Source organism: Ostrinia furnacalis, unplaced genomic scaffold (assembly GCF_004193835.3).
Source record: "Ostrinia furnacalis isolate ACB-3 unplaced genomic scaffold, ASM419383v2 OfSCF5051, whole genome shotgun sequence".
Classification (NCBI taxonomy): domain Eukaryota; kingdom Metazoa; phylum Arthropoda; class Insecta; order Lepidoptera; family Crambidae; genus Ostrinia; species Ostrinia furnacalis.
The window spans coordinates 335666-357037 of record NW_021135290.1 but is presented as its reverse complement, the minus strand read 5'-3'; the positions used below and the strand labels follow the sequence as shown (position 1 = coordinate 357037).

Genomic DNA, 21372 nt, shown 5'->3' with positions numbered 1-21372 from the left:
TTTCATATTTTACGATTTTACATTTCATATTTTAGATATTTCAATATTTCATATTGATTTCTATAATTATTACTCCTTTCTGAACTGCTGATCTCTTCGCATTTCCTCCTTGTCATCAAACCTCTGTCTCTGCAAGAGTGTACAGTATTTACTTTTTCAAACGGCGAAACGAAACGTATCGCGATGTCTATGACAGAGCGGCTGTCAGTGGAGCTGTCAAATGACTTAGGAATTTGTCGATCGTGCGCAACCGCAATTTGATTATTTTCGGGAATGTAATTCCTTTTATTTCAAATCGGGTGGTGCAAAATGCATCCACGATAATTTCTTGATGAATAAATAAAAATAACACACATGAGGTAAGTTCCCGTCGGAGAATTTATTTATTTTTCGTGATTGATATTTTTCGTATTCCAGTACGTGGTTATTTCATGTGATCGTTTCTTTCAGAGATTCCCTAAATCGTATTCGGATGAGGGTATTGGGATGCTGAAAACTGCGAGTAAAGTTCAAATTAGCGAGCAGTTTTCGTGAGTATTTCTTTCCCATTGCGGTTTTTTTCATAACCTAATGCCACGTTCCACATGTGATGCTGACACTGGTATTTTTCGTTTCAGATGCGGGATTTCATATTTTACATTTTGATATTTCATATTTTACGATTTTACATTTCATATTTTAGATATTTCAATATTTCATATTGATTTCTGTAATTATTACTCCTTTCTGAACTGCTGATCTCTTCGCATTTCCTCCTTGTCATCAAACCTCTGTCTCTGCAAGAGTTTGAGCGCTTACCTGTCAAAGAGATGCAAGAGCTTCATCTGGCACTGCGCGCTTGAGGCCGTGGAGGACGCTGCTTGTAGCCTGAAGGTGTGCGGGACCCGTTGGACCCCGGAAGAAGAGAGGAACGTTCAGGGTAACGGCTTATAACCGCATGGCTTCCAAGGTACCCACTTTTCCATCCTTCAAGTAGGAGTCTTTCCGACCTGACATCGCGCAGTTATCTTAACTATTAGAGTCTTTAAATATTTAGGCTGAGTTTTAAGAAATTTGTAGTGGCAATAATATTCACCAAACCGAACCTAATTAACGACCCTGAATCCCTTGAGATTGGCACTATCTATTACAGTAGTTATAATATCGTAATAATTGTCAACTGTATTCAAGCTTACAAGACAAAAATAAATTGTGTCAATTGAGAGGGAGCTGTTTTATTTACATTTTCTAATTTCACACAAGGAACGGTAACTTATATAAATTTCTGCAAGCCGGACAACCTCTTTTCCACGTGCAGACAATTCACCATCCTCTCCGTCTGCACTGGTGGCGGTTCAATCCCAGTCACCAAGCCGCCAGGAAAAAATCCTTTCTTGCAGTGTCAGAGTAACTCTTCTGATGCGAAACGAGAGCAACTAAACCAATCAGTATTTTAAGAACCGAGGCTTATGTGCAAAACTGAATCAGTCTTGAATGCTATCTTGTCTCTTAATATAGACTCTCTCGAACAAATTGTGAAATAAAATGAAATGTCGAAATCCATTTTTTTCAAATTTTTCAAAATATTTCAAAAATCGTTTGCTTAGAGTTAAAACTGATTCCATGACCGTTACAGGGCGATTGCTCTGATCTTTTTAAGAAATTTTTCAAATTTTCAATTAATAAAAAATGCAACTCATAAGCTCGTAAATCGACCAGGAAAAATCACATTATTTATGTGACAATTCATTTGAGCAAGGAAAGATTATCTACAGTTTCTTGTGATATCTGTTGGCCATCCTCTGAGTCCGTATGTCCCCGTTGTAGCTCAGAAACTCGCTGACGGGCTACATGCCCCTTTTGTGCGCCGACATAGCAAGTATGTATAACACGTTCTATTAAACTTAAACGGGAGCCAAAAACTCTTTGTTCGCTTGCATATTACTGTTGGTTCGCCCTAAAAACCTTGAGAGGGACCGATTGAGGCCAACAAAAAGTCCTTTGTTGGTTGCTGGCCTCTTTGGGTTGTCGAGTAATACATAATTATGCTGTGAGATAACGAGTGCCAGTTTTACTGAGCTATTTTAAATGTATTTAAATGTGTGTGACACGTCATTGCCCGTAGTTGTTTGTTCTGAATTCTGATATTATTAAGATGGCGCTCCTCTGGGTATCCAATCCATTCCATTAGTACTCATAATCAAATCATCATTATCATTTCAGCCACAGGACATCCACTGCTGAACATAAGCATCCCTCAATGATTTGATCGGTACATACTCATAATGTTTTTCTCAAAAAATATCTTGAGTGCAAATAAAAAAAACAACAGATATTTAAAAAAAAAGCCTATGAAAACATTACCTATGCATAATAAAACTCTGTTAAAACATGAAATACTATTTTGCTTTTGAGATATAAACCTCGAATTAAATAAAGAGAGCTCCATTTATTTGGACGAAATCATACTTTCATTTAACTGTCTACAATAAATAAACCAAAAAACAAAAAGTTCCGAAGTATTGGCAATTTGAAGTCACAATACTGCCAATAGTGTTTCAAAAATGCCTCCACAAAGTGAATAATCGAAAAAATCCTGTTACAAAATGCCCTACAGCCTCCAACGGAGCGTCAAATCGTTATATTTCGTAAAAACTGTGTTAAACTCGCAAAACATTTCAAAGCAAAATAGAAGCAGGATGGTATAAATAAAAAGAAATACAGAAACGCCTACATTAAGATGATTAAAGAAGCCGTAAGTCCTCATTTTTTTACGTCGCAAACAATAAACAAAATCTACTTCGCGTCCAATCTGTCGCATTTTCTTTGTCCACTCTGTGTGGCCAGGAAACCAGCTGGACCACCAGTAAGGTAAGAAAAGTCTTTTAAGATTTTATAATGCCCATTTACATCTTTCGGTTGCACCCGCACGGACAAGACAGAAGTGGAAGAAGTCTATATTCTGAGCAGTTTAACATTAAAGTTATTTCTCAGTTAAAAATGTCACCACTTAGGCTGAGTTGCACCACCTAACTTTCACCGTAACTATAACGATAACCGGTGTTTATTGTAGGGAGACAGATTTTTAACGTTTGTAAAAATTTAACTAAGATGGCGCAACCCAGACTTAACAGCATCTTTCAATATTTCTTTCGTTCGTTTCAGCGAAATGACGACGTCCACTGCTAGACAAAGGCCACCCCCAAGGATTTACTTTACACTATTTTAAAATAGTTTCCAAATCGCTCATCTTATGGCTCCACCTCCGATACTTTCTCAGATGCCACTCACTATCTCCGCTTTGTGAGCCCCTTTCAGAGTCGCCTGGAGGAGAGAATTGCTGGAACCCAATTACTACAGCCGCCCCGAGTTTTTATTTATTCAACGCACAGCCAGAACTCTGTCATAGTCGGGACCGGTTTGTAAGTCGCTGAATAGTGAATCTATTAAAAAGATTAGGGTTAAGCTTCGGCCGCGGCCGGTTCAATCCTTTCGGCCTTTGGATTGGAATGGGATTGGTCATTGAATAGAGCGGTTGAGGTGGACGTTAGGATCTTAAGTTATTGGAAGTTAATCAATATGATTGAGTTATCGAGGCAGAAAGCTTTGAACTTGACCGCCAACATGAAGGGCAGGTTTATTTACTAGTGAACGCCAGCAACATCTTAGGCTTACCTATTTGTAATTAATTTTGAATTTCTCTGATGAATACTGAATATTTTTAGTCATAAAATATTTAGACTAAAATACGCTTCAATTATACTTTGTAGACGAGATTACCAATTTGAAGTTATTTACATTAAAATCAATTATTTGATAATGCCGATTTACAATAAAAAAATGATTCTATGCCTCAGAAGATACATTAAAACCAAACCAAGTCATCGGTCAATCGAGTGAAATAAAAAATTCCCACCACTAACGATCAGTGTGCTTGTCACGAGTTTACATCAGCTGTGCTCGCTAGCGACTGCGTAAAAAAATTACATAAAATGTATTACAGATTATACATACAGCGCCCCCTACCCTAGCAGTTACATTCAAGAACTAAGAGTAGGCGCACACCGTTGATTTTTCGTCGGCCGATATTTTAGTCGGGCTGTTGATCAGTATGGGCTTGTATGGGAGTGCGCACACTACGCCGATTCGATTTGGCCGATTCTTCATACAATTTGAAATCGGGCACAACTATCGGCCAACTAAAAATCAACGGTGTGCGCCTACTCTAAATTGTATGAAGAATCGGCCAAATCGAATCGGTGTAGTGTGCGCAGTCCCATACATGCCCATACTGATCAACTGCCCGACTAAACTATCGGCCGACGAAAAATCAAAGATGTGCGCCTACTCTAAACTCGCCATAGATTTTTTGACACGTTAATGTAAACAGAGCAAGACACAATAGCAATGCTTGTGCGAATCGCACTAACTTAGGCGATAAACAGAATCCTCGCTAAGACGTGTGCACACGTGCTGAGCGGTCTGCAAACAGGCCTGGAGCGTAAACGGTTTGCCCATGTTAATGCTGTTCTATTGCAGACGGTAGGACTAGGAGTTCTAAAGCGATGATAATTGATTCTACCTGTAAAGCTTACAAAGAGAAGTTGAAGTTATCTGTGTTCAATGAATGTCAAAAATCTAAAAAAATAAAACTATAAGGCTGAGTTGCACCACCTAACTTTGACCGTAACTATAACGATAATCGGTATTTTTTGCATGGAGTTTGACAGATTTTTGACATTTGACAAAGTTAAAGTGCAACCCAGCCTTAGACAGAGTTCTGCGAGCTTTGATTGTTTTTGTGATTACTTGCACTTTTGTTTTCAAGTAACAGAAACGCTAGGCTTGTATTATGAACCATTTCATAATTACTATAATGTGTAGAGTAGCCATATTTGCCTGTCAGATAAATAACAACACCCGCCTCCCATTATCATAAAGGTGAATAAAGACTAGAGCATTTACTTGTAACAGAACAACGAGCCGCTTTATGAATTTCTAATGTCTCACGAACTAAACGTCGCTTCGTACATTTTACCTGTAATGAACCATCCCATAGTAGGCCAGTAGAATTAAACACAAAAATGAATTAATCTAGGAGAACTAATAACCTAGGAGAGTCTTAATGGGCAACCAATGAACCCATTAAAGCAATAAAATCTTTTTTAGGAATTATTTCCGATTTAAAATCTAATTCTACTGGCCTATAGAGTGGAGGCCGCGTAAAGGAAAACGCAGCGTGGGACGTTCACCTACAAGGTGGACCGACGACATCATAAAGGTAGCAGGAAGGTGCTGGACGCAGGCCGCTACCGACCGGGCAACATGGAAAGCATTGGGGGAGGCCTATGTTCAGCAGTGGACGTCCTATGGCTGAAATGATGATGATGATGATGAACCATTCGTAAGAGCGTTACGGTACATAGTCAGTTGCTCCATCATATATCTTTTATAATGCGAACAGCTAGGGACTGGAATTCGTTGCCTGCTGCTGTCTTTCCCGAAAACTATAATCCGGGCCTCTTCAAGGCGAGAGTGAATAAGCACTTACAGGACAGATATGTACCATCCTAGACTGCATCCCACTTAACATCAGGTGCGATTGTGGTCAAATACCTGCCTTGTTATGCATAAAAAAAATGCAGCAATTAAAACTCGATCTTACCCAATTACTCGAGAACTTAAATCGCAAGTTCACTATATTAGTTCCTCGTAAGTTCCGTACAGGCCTGAGAAATCCGTTTAAAGCCACACTGATGAATACGGGGAATGGAGCCCACTTGAATGTTACCGAAAGAAACGTACGAGAGGAACTTTGATCGTCTATGGGACACATGGTAGTGGGGACTGCTGAGCATTAGGAAATAAATTTATAGTAAAAAAAACGAATTTTGGGTAAAACATAAAAGTATTTGTGTTTACTTAAGCTTAATTTTGAATAATAAAAGATCACCTTCAACAAAAAAGATTAAATAGGTAATTACGACTGTGTAAACACTGTTTTCTATATAAAATTTATATTATGTAGGTACACGCATTTTTCTCCAAATGACGTCCACACTGGACAAAAGATTTTAACAAAGCTTGCGCTGCTCCCAGGTGCTTCCCGCGACCTTTACCAGAACTTAATTTAATGACAAATATTTTTATATCATCAAAAAAATATGTTGCATTATCACAATGACTGTCAAAAATAATCGTCTCAAAAATTAAATGCTATTTTATTATTATCATTTGTGCTTAATCACAACCTATGCCAATTTAGCACAATACTCGCGATTCTCTTTAACCGACTTAAAAAAGGAGGAGGTTATTAGGTTACTACATTGCACACGTTCGTTAACCAACAAGAGCATGTGTTCGCAGCCTCAGCCGCGAGCTTGATCCGAGCTCTTTTTTAATTAATACCACTTCGAACAGAGCCCCGAAAGAATGCTTCAAGTCATTAAAAGTTTTAATAGCATTTGACTCCGTAGCGCGGAAACAAATTTTAGATACGTCGGGAGTTTTAGTTTCCAAATTATTGCGGCCTCAGTTCAGATTTTTGGTGGAATTATGAAATGGGTGTATCTCGGGTTAACGAGGTGATGCATAGTTCGAGAACCGGTTAGTTGCTTGTTTGTTTGAGAACTGAATTTGAACTGTGTTGGCCCACTGAAGGTATTTTTGATTTCATTCTAAAGCTTATTTTCTATCGCTATTATTGAAATTTGTAAAATATTACCTATATTAAAACTTTGAAGGTAGAAGGCTCAACACATGAAATAAATTTCTCATCATCATCATCCTAGACTGCATCTCACTTAACACTAGGTGCGATTGCGGTCAAATATCTTCCTTGTTCTGCATTAAAAAAAAACACCGAGCTGTAAAAACACTTAGTTCATGAGTAATGTATGTAAACAGAATCTACACATTCATAAATTGAATGAAACTGACACATCAAAGAACAAAACACAAAAACGTCCAACCCTCCTAAATACGTAACTACCAGGTCCTACTCCAATAATTACTGGTTACTACTCCATTGACATAAAAAAGGTTTTTATCCTTTGAGCAATAAAATAAGTCCGTTCCAAACGTATCCTCAAAATCACATGTCAAATCACAAAAAAGAAACAAGCGAAAAGGTCACAATACCAATTTAACTCGCGAGCGCGATTCCCAAAATAGCGCCAATTTAGAAAATAATTGCAGGGAGAAACCTAAAATACTGCATAAATAATAATTGCAATCTAAATACATGTATATTATAACTCAATGGTGGCTAACTGACTGACTGACATAGTTATCTATCAACGCACAGCCCAAACCACTGGACGGATCGGGCTGAAATTTGGCATGCAGGTAGATGTTATGATGTAGGCATCCGCTAAGAAAGGATTTTACGAAACTCCATCCCTAAGGGGGTAAAACGGGATCCACGCGTACGAAGTCGCGGGCGGCCGCTAGTGTCTTCATAAGTGCTATTGACACCGTGGCCATACTGAGGATAATTAGTTAAGACCGACGGAGCGAGTGCCTAGGCAACTCGACGAAAAGACTTTTCATTCATTTTAGGAGTGTGCAGAGAAATGCGGGAACTCTTTAGTTCATGTGAATGTGCAGGCGACGACTATGGACCGTAGCGTCTTTTGTATACTAATAGCGATTTTGTAACAAAAACGACAAAAATGTCCGTCAAATCGCACTATAATTATACAGTATTTGTTTAAAAATACCACTCCATAGAACTTAAAGATACCGCTGTTTAGTATTAAGTTCCTACGTCTGTACTTTTTATCAGAGGAAACATTTTTTTAATTCGATTATTTCTAAACTGTATAAGATATCGAAAAACTGCTTACTGATTCTGAAAGTACTTCACGAACTCTATCAAATGATATCAATATGTTACAGAATAAACTGGATTAAACATTCAATGTTTCCAGCTATAAAATGGTATCATTCGGCCTTAAAATTGAGTAAACTACAGAGCACGATTACTGTATTGCAAGTTGCCCCATTCGTTTTATACTTTCACCCCTTTTCAACGGTAATAACCGTTACAATGTAAAATTCTAATTCTCTCGTTAAGCCCTCCTGGCCTTTCTGGGCACTTTTGCTGAATATAAAACAGGGGAAATGGATTTGCATCTTTATACGGTATGGTTTAATGAATAACTGTGTAATATTGGGTTACAGGGTTACTTTAGAGAAGATAGATTATTGTTCTTAAATACAGCTTGGACGCTGTACAAATCTACGAAATAATGAAGTGGTTTTAAAAGTACCTAATATTAATACACTTTAATCTGCAAATTCAGTCTGTACTGTAAGAGTAGGTCTTTCTATAATTTACCAAAGTCAACTTACGGTGGAAGTTGACAAAGATAGCTTATCGTATTATGATTTAAGTGATATTTAACATTACTCGAGCCGAAAGCAATCATGTCATAGCCTCTTAAAGTAAAAATACCCAGCTGAAAACTATAAAGTATTCATAGCGTCTATTTCACCAGACACAGGTTTTCTACCAACCTACTTTCTGCCCACTGCGCAAATCTAGCGGCGATTTAAATCAAGCGTCATATACGCGGCCGGTATTGTTGTCGCGTCGGTGTAGCGTGCATCGGCTGTCACTCGTGTTAATTAAACGTTCTGCGGACGCCATAGAGCTGCCTGGATGCGACTGTCGCGTTAGGAATGGTGTAATATGAGAGAGATGTAACCTAGATACTGTGCAGCTGGACTTTTTCTTTCTGTCCCTAGTACAAATCTAGCGGCGATTTAAATCAAGCGTCATATACGCGGCCGGCATTGTTGTCGCGTCGGTGTAACGCGCATCGGCTGTCACTCGTGTTAATTAAACGTTCTGCGGACGCCATAGAGCTCCCTGGATGCGACTGTCGCGTTAGGAATGGGATAATATGAGAGAAATATAACCTAGATACTGTGCAGCTGGACTTTTTCTTTCTGTCCCTAGTACAAATCTAGCGGTGATTTAAATCAAGCGTCATATACGCGGCCGGCATTGTTGTCGCGTCGGTGTAGCGCGCATCGGCTGTCACTCGTGTTAATTAAACGTTCTGCGGACGCCATAGAGCTGCCTGGATGCGACTGTCGCGTTAGGAATGGTGTAATATGAGAGAGATGTAAAATAGATACTGTGCAGCTGGACTTTTCTTTCGAAAGATAAGTATGTTCTTTCTATCGACAGCATAAGGCCTCAGCCTCGAACTTAGCGGGCAGAGGCGCGGGAGCGGCGGCGGGGCGGGAGCGGCAGGATCTAATGCGTAAAATCAAATAGACCGGTTCTCGAAAACAGCGGCGCGGCAGCGGCGCCGGAGCGGGCAACGAGCGGGCAGCGCACTCCTTCTTTTGCTCACAATAAATCGAGCGTTAGGAATAAATTTGAATCGAAATAAAATTGTCGCCGTTGTTCAGAGATTTCGTTTGCGAATAAAAACAAATATCTCGACAACACAACCCCAAACACAAAACTTCGCCGCTAAAGCGCCGCGCGAGCTGCCCGCTTGTTTCGAGAACGGGTCTGCGTTGCCCGCCCCGCTCCAGCGCCGCCGCCGCTCCCGCCCCGCTGCCCGCTAAACTCGAGGCTGAGGCCTAATATACGCAGCGCATAATTTTTAAAATCAATGGCAGTGGTCGGAACACATTCATAGCTCGTAGAGCTGATGGCTGTTGGGGCAGAAAAGTTCTCGAGAGGCGACCAAGGACCGGAAGACGTAGTGTGGGCAGGTCTCGCCACTAGGTGAATCGACGATCTGGTGAAGGTCGCGGGAACTACCTGGATGTGGGCAGCGCAGGACCGGCCATTGTGAAAATCCTTGGGGGAGGCCTCCGGTCTAGATGTGGACGTCATTATTTTCACTAAAAATTATTATTGAGGTATGACTCATACCGTATGAGTCATCTCTAATCATTCCTCTGTCAAAATGAAGATATTCCTTTCACATCCAGCTATTTCACCTCGGCGTGCGGGTCCACACACGTCGAAACAACACGTGCCTATATTTATGTACAGTTTTTCCGTAATTGGTTTTCGATTTAAACTCGCTGTAACGAGAGCAGTCGCGGGCGCGTCGTTCATTGGTACGGCACGTCAAATCAAATCAAATCAAAATTATCTTTATTTGTTTAGACTAATTAAATCAGTTCTTGCAAATCGTCAAATGCTCTTAAGGAGCCTATACATGTCTCATTCTTTTTTTGCCCTACCAGCGCTTCGAGACAAACATTTGGCAAGTGCTGAGAAGAAGCGCCGCAACAAACTCAGTCACCACTGTCTGCCGGATTAAAAATATAAAAAAGTAGGAAGTTACATACATTCAGAAGCAAGTTACTTACCACGCGCTCCCGTTGATAGAAGGTGGCCTTTAAGACGCCCATCTAGCACGAGACCGCGTGGCAGTTTTGAATATATTTCTTTAGTGCCGTGCTAATTTCTAGGTTAATTGTTGCGTTTTGATACATATATTTTATGTCAGGTATATCTTTCCTTGACCAGTCCCCGAAGGCAGCGCCTGTTCACAGACATGACGTGTGAACCAGCCATCGCTTCACTCGACCATATTATAGGGAATGTAACGACCCGCCTCACACGCCACTACCCCAGAGACATTTTAGTGAGCATGACAAGTCTAAGATATCCTTCTGGCTAAGTGCCAGATATAAAACTATTTAGGAGACAAGGCAAGAAAACGTCAAGCTAAATACTGGGCATCTTATACAGTTGTGATAAATGCTATTTTGCGATAAAAGTTTACAAATGTGATGTCAACCATACAACAGGCTTGAGACTGACATTGAGCGCTCCGGCCCAACTAAATCACACTTTAGAACGATAGTTATATGTATCTGTAGTTACGTTTTTACTCCAAGGCTTCTGAATCAATCTGGTGTTTATGTTCCAAAAACAAATAATATAAGAGGAGGAAACAAATAAAAAATGTTTAAAAAGAAAAAACTTATTACGCAATGATGCCCCAAAGCATAAGCAAAGAAGCTTGATTTCTTAAGTTTTGACGAAGCTCAGGGAAATACATCCTACACACTTGCCAAGTAAGCTTCGTATTCACTTTTACCTTAAAGGACTAAAATTTTCCCAGAATATATTAGCAGGCAGCGACTTTCAAATCGTCCCTCGCACGTTTCATTTAAGATACACTAAAAGATAGCTGAACTGAAATGAAGTTACTTTTGTGAATTGACATTAATAATAATTTTATAAGAATAGAAATCCAAAGTGACTGACATAGCCTGCAGAATCGCTAAAATCAAGTGGCAGTGGGCAGGGCACATAGCTCGTAGAGCTGATGGCCGCTGGGGCAGAAAAGTTCTTGAGTTACGACCACAAGCCGGAAGATGTAGCGTGGGCAGGCCTCCCACCAGGTAGACCGACGATCTGGTGAAGGTCGCGGGAGGTGCCTGGAAACGGGTGGCGCAGGGCCGGTCTTTGTGGAAAACCTTAGAGGAGGCCTTTGTCCAGCAGTGGACGTCTTTCGGCTGAAACGAACGAACGAAGAAAATTTATTGCTATTTTATGTGAGTTCATTCGCCAAAAACAGTGAAATTTCAATCCAATTCGAATAGCGCACAGTCAGTAAAACATTGCATTTATTAACAGCAACCGATTCATACGTCGTGCGGGTTCATACAAATTAAAACATGAAAAGCATATACGTGCCTCGTAAATCGAGTCGCCGATGAGTAATATACCACGCCCGATGGCTCGCAGATTACGCTCTATAAATTATTATGAAGCAATCAGTGTATGGCAAAAGTTTTTGCGGTTTTTGCATGGCGCGATGCGACTTTGGGACGATCCGATCGCGTAGCACCACGTTGCCGTTGTAGAGATATTAATATTTTGCTTAAAACAATTTTAAGTAATTTATAATTTTTATTTATTCCGTTAATTAAGGACATTAACCCTTACAGGTACCCAAGTACAGTTTTCCGCGCAAAAAAGTATTAAAAAAAATCTAATTTTTTACTATTCCATAAAATGAGATTCTATTGTCAATTCTAAGTCAGTAGTTATTCTCATTCACATTAACATTACTCACATTTTATCTCATTACACTGATCATAGAGTTCCCTTTGCAAGACCTTCATCTCACAGTTTCGGGGGCTTTTATCATTCGATGACTCATTATTTTGTATACGCACGCACAACACGGTTACTATTTTGTTAATTGCGAACAACTCGAATGAATTATAAACAAAATTGTTCTTTGAAATACAAGCAAATCCATTTAAATAACTACTTAATCATGCCTTAAAACCTAGGATATAACTCTTACAACGCGCAACGGTAGAATAAGTAAGTGCCACCACTTATAAATTATCGCCTATGAATTTAGAACCATAAAAAATCGTTCACTATAAATTACCCTATATCCGAGTGTGAGTTCCCCAGATTTATTGCTAGTATAATTTTGATTGATCGACGATCGAGAACCGCAGCTTTAAACGCAACTTAACCATAATCAATCTTTGATGGCTTCTGAAACTGCCTTGTTTACGGGAGACGCTTAACTTCGCAAACTGTTTTAAAATAAACACTTGAGTGCCTTAAGTGCATTTTGCTAAGTGGCGTCTACGGCGCTTTGGGCTAGTGAATAACTAAACGATAGGTACATTTTGGGATTACAGTTTCAGCGAGCTCGAAAATTGTGTAAACTGAATTACTTTAAAGCTTAACGTACAATATTACGCGTGTTTTCGTTTTACTTAGGTTTCTGTGTCAATTAATTGTCCTAGGTATAAAACTAGAAGCACGTAAGTACCTAATTTACAGTCATGTGCCCGTTTTCACCCTAATTTTACAGTGACCCATATGAAAAGAAAATTCCTATTATGTTTTACCATAGGAATCGCTTAAAAATTAGGGATTTATGGTGAAAACGGGCATTAGTCTATGAAAAAATCTTGTTAAAAATGAAATCAAATCAAAATATTATTAACCAAAGCTCTAGATCACAACTAAAACAGTATTTTTGTAGGTAGGTATATTGAGTGACAAAAAAGTTTTAAAAAATCAGTTTTCATTTCAATAACAAAACGGAAAGTAATATCGAGCTAAGGAATTATTCGATTAAGTTTCTGTGCCCTAAACCCTCATATTACCTATCCTTTGCTTGTAGATAATCAAAATGGATACGCAAGTTGATTGTCAATTTCCCAGTGACATTCCAAAAATAGAATTTCTATGATGATGAAGCTGGAGGGTGGCTAATAGGAAAGCTGATTTAAAAATCTCTCTGTTCTATCTCATGCATAGACAACATATTTTTGTTGCAAAGTCGCTCCTATTACAATCACACAAGATCCTCAGTTTACCTTCATACCTCTAAAATTTCGCACGCTCCCTCCAACCGCAACCCGTTTGACAAATTAGCAGGCAAACTTCATAACGTCTAGATTAACTATTCAGAAAAGAGAAAATCTAAAACATACCACATACAGACTAGCTATGACGCGGTTCTCGTAATTGAATGAAATGACAGTGCGCCGGTCTGTTTGCCAATTACAACCGAGTGACTGGTACCTCTGCAAATTGTGGAAATAGAGAAAAAAACAGTGCAAATTCTACATATTAAAACCGGCCAAGTGCGAGTCGGGCTCGCGCACAAAGGGTTCCGTAGCAGCAACAGTTAAATCAACCTATCTCAAAAACTATAAGAGATACTTTGATCAAACCAAAAATCGTTGAAAGAGTTAATTAGCATGCATCACCTCTATTTTTTTTAGAATTTTATACCCCGTAGTTATAAAAATAGAGGGGGGGGGACATACTTTTTACGACTTTGAGAGCTGATATCTCAAAAACCGTTCACTTTAAGAAAAATGTTTTTTAGAAAACTTTATATCATTTTAAAAGACCTTTCCATTGATACCCCACACGGGTATGTACATCGAAAAAAAATTTTCATCCCTCAGTTACATGTATGGGGGGCCCCACCCCCAATTCTTTTTTTTACTATTTAGTGTCATAATTTTGTAGCGGTTCATACAACACATATTCCCATCAAATTTCATCACTGTAGTACTTATAGTTTCCGAGTAAATCGGCTGTGACAGACGGACAGACGGACAGACGGACAGACGGACAGACGGACAGACGGACAGACGGACAGACGGACAGACGGACATGACGAAACTATAAGGGTTCCGTTTTTGCCATTTTGGCTACGGAACCCTAAAAACTCCAGTTGGAATTGGAAATATTTTAGGCTGCACACCTAACGTGTCAAAGTGAAACCAGGACCATTTAGTTGACATTTTGGACGAGTACGTGAAGCGCGAAAAAGTGTAATTTTGTAGTTGGAAATTGAATTGGTGTGAGGTATTTAGTTGTCTAAAAGCCTACACATAGTCTATTCTATTAGCCTTTTTTTGTAAGAAGGAAAACATAAATAATGTATGTTTATTACATAATAATGAGATCGAGACTCTTTCAGCATAGATACAAGGTACATATTTAAGAATTTATAACACTTTTAAACTTTCGCGTTCCATTTCAACTTAAATAGTAAGACACGCGACGTTTATTGTTCAGTTTGCTTGTGTCCACGGCTGCAGCATCGCAGCCGAAACGTCAAGCCGTGAGTACATTATGTAACTCATTAATAAACGTCGCGTTAAGACCCGTGTCTTACTATTTTAATTTATAACACCTTTTTCATTTCATTTCAACTAGTCTTTTGTGTATTTTATTTTACAACAAAATAATATAATCAAATCTCCATTTTTCTATAACCGTACTTAATCGGTCATTCTTTAAATACCCTATATATCGTTGACTAATTAAAATTTAATTAAATTACTCGCCCAAAACACAGCGTCCATAATTTAATCCCAAATCCTGTTACTAGTTACGTTAATCCTTTCTTAAGTTCGCTGCAGCGCGAATCACCTAAAATTCCGGGGGAAATTTTAATTAGATGGGAAATTCGAGTTACGTAAGCCTATTCAGACCTGACAGTAATATATTTGCCACGGTTGGATGGATAGCGCACTTCGTGACAAGTCACGTTTCGGTTTGTGGTAATGTTCAGTTAGAATATCATTTTCATTTAAAAGGGGTATTGTCTTTCACATTTTACGGTAACTTAATTGTGATACTTACGCTTGTATTCACGATGCTTGCCTAAGTGAAGCAGCAAATCGAACGCACAGCGTTGAATAGAGCTCTGTGATTGGTTTGTGTGTCACCCTGTGCGTCCACGCGCATTGTGAGACCTCATAGTAACGTTTGTGAATACGGGCGTTAATAATTTAGTTACTTTTAATTAGTGTTAATCGTGTAAAGTAATAGTGTGTCTACTTGTTTGTAACTTTTTCATGCTAAACCAATATTGAAGAGTTTTGGAATAAAAATCGAAGAAAAAGTAAAATAAGGTGTTTTGAAGAGCTCCTCTCAATTTGCTCCATTAAGTCAAGTGTGCCACGGTAGGTATTATAGAGCATTTAATAGAATAATAAAAGTTTTTATAAACCAAACAAAAAACTTTGTTTCCACAAAGCTGACTCGCAACGCGCCATGACGAGAGCCTAACCCGTTAGTGATTGAGAAAGCGTTTGAAATGTGTCGCGCGCAGCGGCCGTCGACGCCTCTGTCGCTGTCACGTCACTCACGCGTTACAGTCGCTGCGTGAACTCGAGTCCCGAATGAATTGGCTAGTTTGATAGTTTGATACAGATAAAAATTGCAACGCATTTCTAAACTAATAATGATAACCTAGGGCACTACCGCAAAAGAAAATGTATTGTGCTTTGTGAGATTCTCGTACGTTATTCGCAAAGAATGGTGTGATGTGACCTGCATACCTACTCGTGTTGTGTATCATTAGAAATTCAAATTATCTATGTCGAGACTTCACCTTCTGTACTTATGTCTTAAATCTTAAAAAAAGTCTTTATTTATTAAGACTTATTCAATTAGTTCTTACAAACGTTGTTAGATTTAATCGTCAAATGATCGGAGCCTTACATATCAGCACAATGTTATTGAAATCCGATTGGTTAACTTATTCAAAACATTTATCCGCTCCGCCATAGTGGGAACCGGGCTTCATAGATGGATTGACGTATTATTTCCACTAGACTAACGCACAAATGTTACCAAAACCTGCCTTGTAAGTGTTAGCCAGCCTTATCAGAGGGCCCATGAATCCTACTTCCGGTGCGGTCGGGTCGGTTCCTTAACGCCATTATACCGCGTGAGGGATGTTGATGGCACTTCCGTCGCCACATTGTTATACATTTATACTTGCGGGTAATTAAATATAATAAAGTTTTGGTGAATTACGACTGAGTTATGGAAATAGTTTAATTATTATAGTTTGCTATCTAGTAATTCAGTTTTAAATAAATATAATGGAGAGTTTTATACACTCTTACACTAAGCGGAAGGGAAGGACGACTTCAGGAAGATTGCTGTGCTGAATGAATGAAAAAGCAGGAGATCGTGGTTTCTGGCCCAATGAGTACAGGCTGAAATGATGATTAAGAATTTAAGACATACAAAAAGACTAAATAAAACTTTCAAAGAGTTGTATTTTTTTTAAACTTCATTCTTATTCATCAAATGTGTTAAGTAATCATTATTTTTAACAAACCCGAGAGAAAACCCGCGGACAATGGTAAGTGTCTTTTTAAGTATTAGTTCCCAGAATTTATTTTCAATTTCAGCAGCTCTAAATGTAGAGTCGATATTATAATTTGACAAACTGACAAAGCCAGAAGAAAAACTTAAAAAACATCAAAACAGTGGGACAAACAGCGCCATTGATTGGAACGACCTCTGTCGGCGAGAGCCTTAATTAAATCACCAATTCATATTCTCTCCATCCGATACCCAATCAAAGGCGGGCTGTGAGAAAAAAGCGACAAGCGCGATACTAGGAAAAGTAAATGGATCCGTATAAATAAAAGTACAAGAACACATAACGAGTATGAATGTGTCATAATTCCTACTTAGATAAACATTTTACTCTAGTTTACTATTTTTAATTATTTATTTTTATAATTTTGTCAAAAACCTTAGAACTATGTTTAAAACTTGTCTTTCAGAAGATTACTGGTAAGTTGATATGGATAACATTTTTTTCCTATAAGATTAAGGGCTCATTTTTCAAGTATGAGATATCTTTTAACTGAAAAATAAACTTGTAATTTTGACATATTTTTCATATGGTTTCAGTATGATGATCTATGTGCCAAACTTATTCTTCAGATAATAATATAGAAGTTATCCGACGACTAAAAAATCAACCCTATGCATATAATATTTTTAGATAACTTGCTACAGTGTTCTATTTTTGCCTTATTGTTTCTTATTTTATTGTTTAAGTTCAAATCATTGCATATTCCTTACGTTTAGTTCTAATGCCGTTTTCTGAGGTTCCAACAGAACCCTAATTCCCGAACATTCAAGACTTGTAATTAGCCAACTGTAGGCAGTCGGAGTAAAAAATAGTCGCTATGAATATGCAAGGCCTCTATTTGTCCTCTGTATACTGCCCTGAATTGCTTAGGTATGAATAACACTCTAAACTGATGATTCAGGATAACCTCAATCCTCAGCAGAAGTATTATTAAAAGGTTCTTCCAGATAAAACGTTCATGGTTCTTTAAGTCGCCTATTGTACCTCAGTGAGTATAATATGAGAAAAAAAATGTGAATGACATTCTGCGAAAGTGTCATTTTGCGAAAGTGACATTCTGCGAAAGTGACTTTTTGAGAAAGTGACCAAATTTTTGCTAAGATTATATATATTTTGTAAATTTTATTATGATATTCTGCGTCAAAGCCATGAGAGATTTATTTCAGCATTACATTAAGGTTTTCCGTAAGTATGGAAGTATAAAACTTGTAGTAGACGTATAAAACACTTCTAGAAGTGGCCTTAAAATGATTATTTTCACATTATTACAGAATTATGACACTTGTAAGCGATACAAGCCGGTCTATTCCTATAACCATTACGTATTCACTTACATAATATGTCACCCAATCGCCAAACCTGGTTTAAAGAGTCTATATCTATACGAATAAAGAAACAAAGATCATCTTTATAGCTCATTCTAAAAACATTATAATCGAGTGTTTCACGGTCCACAATCCGCTCAAGGACTCATTGTATTCAGCTGTATGCAAATAAATAGCTTTGAATAATCTAGTTCCGGTGTTCCGGCATAGCCGGCGCTGCGATCGAAAATAATATAAAGGTGCTCGCTCACCAGGAGCTACTAACAATGCCACTCTTGTCGGCGGAGTTTGGGCTGACACTGTGTAGGTTTATTGTCGATACGACAAGAAGAAGAAGACCGGAAGCATTAATGTGTAATGTAACATTACAGGTTTGATATTGAGCATTACATTATAATATTACCTCCCTGGCTGACGAAAATTCACGTGTATGTAATGTAACATTCTCGATTTGCTTACAAGGTGTGCATTGTAATGCTCGGTTCTCCTCCTTCACTGATATTGTGTACTCGTTTTGTATCAACACAAGGTGCGTGCTGTAATGGTAGGATTCCTCCCTCATTAATGTAGGTAAAGCTCGAACGTGTAACGTTACATTTCACGCGAATGTTGCCGATGAGTGAGCACCTTAATAGTTAGTCCGGAACGAGCAGACCGCACCCGTTTCAAGCTGCTATTGGTTCCTTTACAATATTATTACCATTCAGACCTTAGGCCTCAGCCTCGAACTTAGCGGGCAGCGGGGCGGGAGCGGCGGCGGCGCGGCAGCGGCAGGATCTTATGCGTGAAATCAAATAGACCGGTTCTCGAAAACAGCGGCGCGGCAGCGGCGCCGGAGCGGGCAACGAGCGGGCAGCGGCGAGGGAGCGGGTAACGAGCGGGCAGCGCACTCCTTCTTTTGCCCACAATAATTTGAGCGTTAGGAATAAATTTGAATCGAAATAAAATTGTCGCCGTTGTTCAGACATTTCGTTTGCGAATAAAAACAAATATCTCGACAACACAACCCCGAACACAACACTTCGCCGCTAAAGCGCCGCGCGAGCTGCCCGCTTGTTTCGAGAACGGGTCTGCGTTGCCCGCCCCGCTTCCGCGCCGCCGCCGCCGCCGCCCCGCTGCCCGCTAAGTTCGAGGCTGAGGCCTTAAACATAAACATCAAATGTAATTTAAACTAATGGTTTCGATGGCATCAACTTTGGTATGGATATTGGATATGGAAGTTTACATCGGTAATTAATTCAATTATTATACTCGTAGTAATAGTTTACTTTGGGCACCTTTAATAAAATAATAATGATTTTTTTTATAATTTTTATCAAAGCATTTCTTATTCATTTTTTTTAGTATTTTTTTAGATCTCACTTTATCATAAACATTGAACAACATTCCTTCCTTTTTTTTGAAAAATAATTTTCAAATTAGTTTGAGATGCGACTCTTAACGCTAAAAATGTAATAACTATTTCCTTCCTTTGTTTATCAAAACTTGAAAATTCCGATTCTGAAAACCTCTGCTTCTCAGGTTAGCTAACGTGCCTAAAAGGTGCCTAGCGTAGTACGAATATATACTACGAAAGTACTACGAGAGTGCTACGAACATGCTACGGGTATTCTACACGTTAAGTAAGGTAGCAGGGAAGCGCTGGACGCAGGCCGCTACCAATTGATCAACATGGAAAGCATTGGTGGCCTATGTTCAGCAGTGGACGTCCTATGGCTGAAATGATAATGATGATGATGATGATTCTACACATACACATGGACTTACAAGTGCAAGCTATCGTAAAGCACGTTTCAAATAATATTCGGGAGGCTCAAGTCAAACTAAACTACATTGTAATGGGCAGCCATAACAAAATATAACTTGAGAGGAAGCTCCTAAGTTATACAACCTACTCGCCCCATTCCAATGGTAGATCACTGGGCATTGCGGGCTCAAGTTAGCGAAACAACTAAGTGCCAAACTTACGTTAGGTACAACTTGCAAGATCCACTAGAGCTTGCCAAGTCACCGCCAACCGAGCGTGTGATGCTAATTTCACCATTGTTTTTAGTTTAGCTTTGATTTGTAGCGGTTGCCGACAATTCCAGCAAGAAATTCGACTTTAATGCGTGTAAGTGAAGTATAATTTTGTTTAATGTGTGCTAGGGTTAGGGGAACTTTGTACACATCGCTGAAGTTTAAGGGTCTTACGTTTATAGGCAAAGGTAAGTTTCGTGTAAAAGCTCCTAACATTTGATACGACCTCGTTTAGTTGGTCTAAGGTCTAATGTATTTAGACCAACGAGTGGATATCGGGTGTTAGACGAGACAAACTTGACAATTCACCAGGCTATAACATTTTAGTATAAAATTTACTTTCAAGAACTCATGATGGAAAATTTAATTACGGTAGATCTTTAAAGTCATCTTTCCCATTCAACGATATCTTTTTAGAATATCAAGTTTTTATAAAGTCATGTTATTCAACTTTCGATGGGATTTAGCAATCAAAAATAGTTATAAAACCCAGTTCCAAAATTTTCTTTAATAAGGTCAACAATAAAATTACTACCTCTATTCCAAAAAACATAGATGTTTTTGACATAAAAAATAACTTTACTCGTTCACTAAAATAAACTACGAAAATTAGAAACGTACTTAAATACAACCTCTTTTCATTATTATTGCTAAAGCAAATACTTCATTTTAGAAATTATAAAAGATACATTTCACAGCCGGCAGAATAATTATTTTCATTCAAAGCGTTTACTCTTCAACGAGGAAAGTATAAAAATTGTTTTAAGGTATGAAAACACACGACGCAGTTCTCGCCCGCTTCGTACTCCGCACTCGTAATATTTAATAACAATGGATTTTTACATTTTAATAACAATGAATTTTTACATTTTGAAATTGTCACCGATAGCTTACTTAAAAATAATGCCTCGCTTAAGCGTAGTCTAAAATAGAAAAGATCAAGTAAAACACTGTAGTTTTTGTTCATTATGGCCTAGTTCTAAGAAGAGTGCTACAAAAATGTGAAATCTGATGTGTTTTATACTGTACACATCTATCTAATATTGGTTTAAAACGCTAATTTCTTGCTTTAGGCCAGGACGCGTTTATACTCACACGTTTTGAATCGCGCGATTGATATTCTTACTCGAAACGTGCGACTGCATGTGGACAGATTATATGAACGTCTAGTACCTCAATATCGCGCGATTCGGAACTCGCGAGTAAAAACGCGTCATCTAGACAGGACATCTTTCAAGAAAGTTCTAGCGTCATTTCTCTGGGGCGTTTGCGTGCGAAAATCGGACCGTGAATCCCCAACCTTGTTTCCCATTTCTGCGGGCAATGAGCTCAAAGACAAGGAGTTGCGTTCCGTTTTTAATAAACTACCACAGCCC

The 21372-nt window shown here is 38.7% G+C and overlaps 1 long non-coding RNA gene across 1 annotated transcript; it reads left to right on the top strand.

The window, feature by feature from the left end:
* The first annotated feature begins 317 nt into the window (after positions 1-317).
* Positions 318-863, top strand: LOC114360456 (uncharacterized). The gene is made up of 2 exons (XR_003656513.1): positions 318-359; positions 451-863. It is a non-coding gene; the product is annotated as an uncharacterized LOC114360456 (long non-coding RNA).
* Positions 864-21372: the final 20509 nt, after the last annotated feature.